This window comes from Hippopotamus amphibius, chromosome X (assembly GCF_030028045.1).
Source record: "Hippopotamus amphibius kiboko isolate mHipAmp2 chromosome X, mHipAmp2.hap2, whole genome shotgun sequence".
Lineage (NCBI taxonomy): Eukaryota > Metazoa > Chordata > Mammalia > Artiodactyla > Hippopotamidae > Hippopotamus > Hippopotamus amphibius.
Window position 1 is genome coordinate 121241365 of NC_080203.1, and position 9099 is coordinate 121250463.

General features: G+C 41.3%; 1 pseudogene; it reads right to left on the reverse strand.

The window, feature by feature from the left end:
• Positions 1 to 5118: 5118 nt before the first annotated feature.
• LOC130841280 (protein kish-A-like) lies at positions 5119 to 5336 on the reverse strand (annotated as a pseudogene).
• Between the last annotated feature and the right edge of the window lie 3763 nt (positions 5337 to 9099).

The following is a 9099-nucleotide window of genomic DNA, read 5'->3' on the forward strand; positions in this document are numbered from 1 at the left end:
CTGATCCCTCCTGACGTTTCCCCTGTTTTGTCCAGCATTTTTATGAAATCGAACCCTGAAAGCAACTCTCCACAATGAACGCATACTCAGACCAAGCTTGCCCACTCTCCCTGCTGTACAAGAGGCTACAGCAAAAAGACTTTATTGTATCTTTCAGTCTTCAACATAAGAAAGCAAAATTAAAGGGCAGATACTGGTATGATTAAAAAGGCATCATTGATAGACAATTAGATTCAAAAAGAAAATTTGCTGTTTACAAGAATCCATGAAGCTTTCACAAAATTGAATATGTACTAAGCTACATAGAGCATTACAGGAAACAAAGTCAGTACAGGCTACATTCTGGGACATAACATTTAGGCATTAATGAGCTACTTCTGAAGTGCTAACAAGAAAAACAACAAGCACCCCTACCTTTCTAGCCACAGCTTCTTTCCTGAACTTTCTCCTTGAGTTCTAGGCCTGGGTATGTAACTGTCTCCTGATGTCTCCACCTGCAAGCCCATAGGCATCACCTGCTCTTGGCACCTGAATCTTTTCCCATCTTCCTTTGCCGTTGTGCCCCTCTCCAGTCCCTGCGTTAACAGCACCTCACCCACTGATGCATCCGGGCACCTGACAGAGTGACTGCTAGTGTTGGCATCAGCTCCTCATTGTGCACGGCCCCCACACCCCTGAGGTCACCTGGTCCCACGCATCCTACCTCTCATGGCTCCCTCTTATCTGGGCCCCCCAATCTGTTGTTTCCCGAGTTTGCTGCCAGGTGCCACTTTAGAAATGCTAAATTTTTTTCTATGAGCACTTCCAGGGCTGATACTTTTATTATTGTATTCCCAGGATTTAGGATACTGTCTCCTACATAATAGATACTTAGATGTTGGTTGACTACAAAAAAGAACACAACAGCAAGTTTTCTTCTTAAAAATGTGGCCATTTCCAGTACATCTCCCAATTTACAGTAATTTGTATTGATGCTTGTACTTCATTAATGCAACGTGGCTCCCTGTCACTGCCACGGAGCAGCTCAGATATGTCCGAGCAGTCATGGGAAATGGCCGAGCCAGAGGAACCTCATGGCAAAGGCACTTAGGCCCAGAGATCTGGCCTTGTAGGAGAATTGAGAAAATCCCTAATCTTTATGAATATACTGAAAGATTTGTCAGAGACACAAACCAAGTGCTTTCAATAAATCTGTCGGTGTTTTGCATGCTGCATACATGTGTGTATGTGTGTGTGTTTAACTTGGATTTGAAGATGTAACTATGAGCTGTAAACACTTAAGTTTAACAAAGCTGTCCCATGTCCTACTGACAATGTATTCTTATGTCTGCAAACCAGTTGCTGGGGGGTTCCATGTTTATTGAGCTAGGCTAATATTTTTCTCTCCTATTTAAGAGCCACCTTTTTCATGCTTTGGAATTGGAATTTAAAAATATAAATATAAAAGGTGAAAGTTGTGCTCACTGTTGATAGCTTGTATAAAGCACCTGATTCAATGAGCAAATATTAGCTCTAGCAACTAGTTTCTTTTTTAAAAAGCTTTATTGTACATTTCAAGTACATGTGAAAATAGGGTTAGGGAAGGGACACCGCCCGGTCCAATAATTATCAGCTCATAACCTATCTTGTTTCATCCACACTCCCACTCACATCTCCCATTTCCACATTGTTTTGAAACAAATTTGATAGATGATTTAATCTATAAATAGGTCAGTATGTATATCTAAAAGATAAACTTTTTAAAAAGTGACCATAGCATTATCACACTTTAAAAACTAATAATTCATTGCTATCACGATTCTAGGATGAGAGGAGCCAGGGCTTCTTGGAGAAATGACCGATTCTAAGACTGGGACAGGGGATATACAGGCTAAGTCTAGAGCATCTTGTAGTGTCAGAAGGATGTGCTCCAAAAAAGCACAAGGATGAGGAATGTCAAAAGGACAGAGGAGCCAACTGAAAGAGCTTCCAGTGGCTACATCTGGAATGGTTTGAGCAACAAAATAAAGCAGTATTGGATCATAACCCAAAGTATAACAAATATCCTTGAGTCCTTACTGCTATAAATCAACAATTGAATAAACAGAGGAGAAGAAACAGATTTGTGCAGAAGAATCCCAAATTATGTAGACACCCTCAAGGAGGTAGAGCATTACTCCTTACTCCTCAAGTGTGTGGTGTGTAGAGAAGTATGTGCTTCCTTCCAAAGAGGACAGTATGGAGAGGCGGAGAAGAGGAACTGTGCAGGGGAGAGACTGACAAACACCCTCAGCCGGTGATCAAGGTCAACATCAACAGTGAGAAGTCATGTTCATAGTATGTACCCTTGATATGAGGGGATGAGAACGGCCCCTTATCTCTGTGGTTTTCCTCCCCAAAACCCATGACCCCAGTTTCACTATGAGGAAAATCATCAGACAAATCCCAGTTGGGGAACATTGCAAACTACCTGACCAGTCCTCCTCCAAACTGCCAAGGTGATCAAAAACAAGGAAAGTCTGAGAAACTGTCACAGCCTAGAGGAGCCCAAGGAGACATGATGAGTAAACATAATATGGGATCCTGAAACAGAAAAAGGTGAAAAGGAAATGCGAATCCAGTGTAGGCTTAAGTTAATGTACAAATATTGATTCATTAGCTGTGGCAAATCTACCAGAATGTAAGATATTAACAATGGGGGAAAGTGGGTGTGGGTTCTCTATTATCTTAGCAAATTTTCTGCAAATTAAATCTGTTCTAAAATTATGTTTATTAAAAATTAACAATTCCCTTCTATCATCCTACCTTCGTACAGTATTTAAATTCTTAATCATCCCCAATATTATATTTCTTTTTTACCACTTGAGATCTCCCTGTAATTGTTAGAAAGCTGTTGAATAGAAACATAATGCCAGCAACACACGTAATTTTAAATTTCCCAATAGCCACATAAAATGTAGGAATAATCAGGTAAAACCAATTCAATAATATAGTTTATTTAATCTATCCAAACTATGATCATTTCAACATGTAATTAATATGAAATTATTAAAGAGATAGTTTACATTCTTTTTGCATACCATCTTTAAAGCTGGATGTGTATTTTGCGCTCAGAACACATCTCATTTCAGCCTGGCCCCATTCAAGTGCTCAATAGCCACATGTGGCCACAGTATTGAAAGATCCATCATAATAGATCAAATGTGGGTCTCTAAGTGCGGTCCTGGACCAACAGCATCAGCTCCACCTGGGAACATGTTAAAAACATCAGACATGCTGAATTAGAAACAAGGGGTGGAATCCCACAATCTGTGTTTTAACAAGCCCTCCAGGTAGTTCTGCTACACTCAAGTTTGAGAAGCATTGCTGGGCATTAGAAGACAATTTAATTGGTGGTCTGATGCAACCAATGAGTTACTAGAGATAAAAGGATATGTCTCTATCTTCTAGGACAAGAGCCATATAGAATTTAGAGGCAGAGAGGATGTTTGTTTTTCTTAGAAAAAAAAAAAGGTTTATTCTTTTCATGGGGAACTAATAGCTGACAACAATATCTAATTAATACTATATAATGGGCAATTTTTAGCTAAGAAGTTCTCCTTAGCATTGAAATTTTAACTGAATTTTGGTTGAACCTTAAGAAATGTTAACCATAAATGTGTACTGACTGCTCTACTACAGAATTTATGTCACATTTCCAATGTTCCTCTTGCCTTGACGAATATTACTGGAGGTCTTCCTTTATCATCAAAGCTCAAAGATATTTATGCCATGGCAGATGGTAAGTAGATTTGAAAACTGTTTAGCATCACTTACTGAGTTACACAAGATTCCGGTTCAAGTTGATGGACAAAACAAACTAGATTTAACGTGCTGTATTAAAAAAGCACAGTTTGCATTTTGGAGTAATTAAAATGTAGAGATCTAACACTAAAAAGAATGAAAAACATATAATATCATTCTGTAATTGTTTTGTTTAACTCTTTTTACTCTAAGCATGTATTCTAATTCGGAGAATGACAGCTGGTCAAACTTATGCTTAAGACATCCATACTTAACCAGAGGTTTCAGAGACGATAACACCAGTCAGGTATTCTGAGTTCTTTTATGTTAAATAGGAACATTTTCCCAACAGTACTCTCCAGTCATATTATCTTCCTCCTTAAGAACTGCATAGGCTTATTTGAAATAGTTTAAACACCCGTAATAAACTACCATTTGCTAAGAGTAGAGGTAGTCTGGTTAATGCTCAAAATGGTTGGCCAGAGAAAAAGCAAGCATTATTAAATATGAATTCAATCCTTACCAACACAAATTGGACCTTTTTTTTTCAATAAAAAAGCTAGTCCAAAAAGCATCTTTTTTTGTGAAGGTTTATTGTTTCCAAATCACAGTAAAAGGAACTTGAGTAATTTACGAATTTTGTTTTCTGCTATGTGCCTTAAAGATACCTCACTAAAACAGAAGTTTTTATGAGCCGTGAAAACACTTAGTATGACATTATAATGACTTTCATGTCATTATATTTTTGTCCAAACCCACAGAACATGCAACACTATTTACTTCATTAAAGTGAACCGGAAGATGAACTGGGGACTTTGGTGATTATGATGTGTCAGTGCAGTTCATCCTCGGTTAAAAAAAAAGTCTTAAGAACACTCAGGGTAGATGTTTTTGGCAAAACTTTTGTTTCACTTTTATGTATGTGTATATATTATATATGTATGTGTGTTTGTTGGATTGCAATGTAAAATGTACTTTTGAGATCAAAAAAGTTTGCAGGCCACTGTAGCCATACTGGCAAATAAAAGCACAAATTAATCTAAAAAAACATAAGATACTTCACTAAAAACTGGTATCTGACACAACAGAATGACATATGCAGAATATAATGTTTTAGTCACAGTACTGAGGTTGATTGTTACAGACATATTTAAACTCTGAGTATTAAATGGTTACCTCCTAATTATTTATATAGAACATTGGTCCATTAACAAAAATAGAGAACAGCACCTGGAACTTTATCTCATTCAATGTTCAGAGATAAAAGGGTTAACCATACTTTCCATTATTTTCTGCAGATAAGTCTTTTTTTCATATTTAAATCTGATGGTAACTGAATTCTGGCATTTTTCCAAGCTACTGTACGAAGAGGATGCTGAAGGACATCACAATATAGCACACTGCAACTAAGGACTCTTCCGTTCACCACTTGTGGCACACTTCCAAAATATACCCAACAATCCAGTTTTATTTCTGTCCAGGAGGCTGGGTGTCAAGGATCGGATATATGCACAGGTATATATAAACAGCAAGAATACAGTCAACAGACTCTGAAAATTGAAAATGGCAGACATAGTGAGGCAGGTGAAGCCCCAGCCACATCCAGAGAGGATGATTTTTTTAATGAAGGAAGTAGGGTTTAGTGGGGATGGGAGAAGGCTTTGTAAACCTGAAGAGAAAGAGTATGAAAGAGAATGGAAGCGGGAGCTACATGGGGAGTGGTGTGGTTAGAGAAAGATCCATCCTCCCCTGGCCTCTTCCCCGGGAGCCTAGAGAGCATCACAGGCACTGAGGAGGGTGGGGGATCCAGTTTGTAGGAGCATGAGGAGGAGCTGGTTAGCCCAGAGCTGTGGAACAGGGTGCATGGCCCTTCCGGGGAGCCGCGTGGAAGCCAAGTCCCTCTGTGGGAGAAGTCTTCTCAGGAATGTGGATTTTCCATCCACTGCTGTCCTTAGTTGCAGTGTGCTATATTGTGTGTTCCAAGAAGGATAAAAAAAAAAAAAAATCCCTGGAGGGATAGGCGTGGCAAGGAAAGGAAAACACAGAGGGGGATAAAATGCCTTCCTCCCCTCTCCTTCAGTTATTGCATTAGTTAAGATATCGGTTTGGATACTTTAACAGAGAGACCCCAAATCTCAGGACTTTCAAAAAGATACAAATGTAATCCTGTCTTGTTTCATGTTGGTAGTAGGAGGCCTTCCGCATATATCAGGGATCCACACTCCTCTCACCTTATTCTGATTTCCTCAGAATGTGGCTTCCATCTCCTGGCCCAATATGGTTGTTCTAACTCTTTCCATCACATCCACTTTCACATTAAGCCATTCCTAGCCTCTGGGAGTCTTTTAACTAGGTGGCTGCATGCCCAGCCAAAAGGATCTTAATCTAAGAAAAGGGGAACTGATTTTGTAGACAATCATCATTCTTGGTCTCACACACATATTTGATCATCATGTATGTAAAGATGATAGCTGAAGCTTAAGGCATGGGATGAAAAGTGTAAGGCAGAGAACGTGACAAGGACAAGTTTTACCAGTGGCTTCATAGCATGGAAGGCTGGGAGTGGGTAGATGTGGGGGTTGAGAGCTGTAAAGGACAGGGGAATTTTAGAGGAGTTAGGAGCAACTTATGTTTTGTGGCCCCTTCAATGATAATGTAAAAACAAGTAAATATTAGAATTTGTTTTCAATTACTTTTGGTTACTGACCTATTTCTTTGAAAGCCTCCCCAGGTTAGATTGGACATAATTTTTCATTTCAAAGTTAGATTGAGAACTGTAGTGTGACGGCAATCAAATCTCAGGGTCATTTTGGTATTTCAGGAGTGACTCTAGCAAAGGTGTGAATGGGGTACAGAAGGGATGAGAAATGCCTCAGATTCACACTGTCACATCTTTCCTCCAGGAATTGGAGTAATTGGGTGGCCAAAGACAAACAAAGGTACCTAAAGGGGTGAAGTAAGCCTTTGGCCTGGGATGGTAGTTTTCCTTCGGAGTAGGTTGGCCCTGCTCTTGTCTTCCAGACAAGGGAAAGGGCCTGGGGTTTCTGGTGTGTAGACAGAGGGCTTGCCCTCAAACACAAGGAGCCCTTCTCTTGATGCAGACAAGAAGGAAGGGGAGGGGAGGTGTCTGGAGGAGAACTGGCCCAGAGTCAAAGCGATGGGTGGGAGGATTGGCTGGGGTGGATGTACATGTTAGTACCTCAGGCTCAGAAAAAGGAGGAGGGCTTGAGCTGCTCCTGGTGGGTTGCAGGTGGGATTCTAGAGAGCAGTAAAAATGGAGACCGTTGCCATTGTGCCGGATGGGGGAGGGTCTAGTTGTCATCAGCCTCTCTTTGCTGTGGGATAAGTCATGGAGCTTGAAGGGATGGTTCAGAGGCTTCTGAGGCAATCCTCACAGCTTGCAGGGTTCCGGGGCAGCAGCCAGTGAGGGCTCAGCCCTGGGAAGCCAAGAGGATCCAGGATGGGGCCACCCTTCAGGGAAAGGTCAATACACATACTCTTACGCGTGTTGTAAAATCATACAAAATCCGAAATTTAACAGAAGATGATTCCATTAAATAGAAGGTAACCTTCTATAGTGTTGCCTTGAGCCCCAGTGGGGAATCTCCAGTGCTCCATTGCAGGGAGCCCTGATGCGGGGGTCTGTGCAGACTGCTGCGTGTGCTGGGGCCTAATATCCTCAGGGCAGGCTCCTCCCAGCTTTACCCTGTCCACAAAGGGCCCTTGGTATTTTCCTGGTCTCTCCTTTTGGAGCATTTTCTTGGCCCCAAAGCATCAGAGTCTTTCCAGGTATGTTACAAAGAAGTCTGAGAAAGAAAGATGTACCCAAAGGACTGAGGGTTAGATTCCCCCTGCTCTGCTGATTTCTGTCTGTGGGACTTTGCTAAGCTCTCAGAGGCAAGGATCACCACTTCCCTCCAGGGGTGTGACAATTCAGGGAGATGAAGGATGGGAAGCAGCTCAACACAGTGGGTGCAGGAACTGACCCTTTATTCCAGCATTGCCTCTCCCTCCACTCAGTCCCTACTGCTCTCTTTTCCATACCCTGTTCACAGCTCACTCCTGATATACTGGAACCCCAGGAAAGCAGCCGTGTGGCCTTGATATTAAAGAAAACTTTATTTTATTTATTTTTTCTTTTTTAAAAAATTTATTTATTGGCTGCGTTGGGTCTTCATTGCTGCATGCTGGCTTTCTCTATTTGCAGTGAGCAGGGGCTACTCTTCATCGAAGTGCGCAGGCTTCTCATTGTGGTGGCTTCTCTTGTTGCGGAGCGTGGGCTCTAGGTGCATGTGCTTCAGTAGTTGCAGCACATGGGCTTGATAGTTGTGGCGCATGGGCTCTAGAGCACATTCTCAGTAGATGTGGCACACAGGCTTAGTTGCTCCGTGGCATGTGGGATCTTCCCGGACCAGGGATCGAACTCGTGTCCCCTGCATTGGAGGTGGATTCTTAACCACTGTGCCACCAGAGAAGTCCCATATTCTATTTAATTTTTAATATTCTGGTCAAGATTCTCTAGATTAAAAAAAAAAAGTTATGGGGCAGAGTCAAGATGGCAGCATGGGAAGATGTGGAGATCGTGTCTCCCCACAAATAGAAGAGTTACCAGAGGCCAGCGGGGGACTTGAGGCCCAAGCAGACCGCAGGAACCCTGCAGCAACCGGCTTGCGGGTTCTTGATACACAGGCCCAGTGTCAGGCCTGCGCTCCTGAGGTGGGAGCTCTGAGTCCAAAACATTGGATTAACAGGGAAATCCAGTTCCCAGGAAATATCCTTTACCATGAGGTCTCCCAGAGGTTCTCAACTTTAACACCAAGACCCAGCAGGAACACAATCCCGCCCATCCAAAGTGGGGGGAAAATGAGGCGACAAAAAAATATGCCACAGATGAAGGAATGAGGTAAAAATACACAAGAACAAATAAATGAAGAGGAAATAGGAAAATTGCCTGAAAAAGAATTTAGAGTTATGATAGTAAAGATGATCCAAAATCTTGATAACAAAATAGAGAAAATACAAGAAACAGTAAAAAAGGAATCAGAAGAACTAAAGAGCAAACAAACAGTACTAGATAACAAAATAACCGAAATTAAAAATACTCTAGATGGTATAAACAGCAGAATAACTGAGGCAGAAGAACGAATAAGTGAGTTAGAAGATAGAATGGGGGAAATAACTGCCACAGAGCAGGAAAAAGAAAAAAGAATAAAAAGAATGGAAGACAGTCTCAGAGACCTTGGTGACAACATTAAGTGCACCAACATTCGAATCATAGGCATCCCAGAAGAAGAAGAAAAAAAGAAAGGGTCTGAGAAAATATTTGAAGAGGTTCTA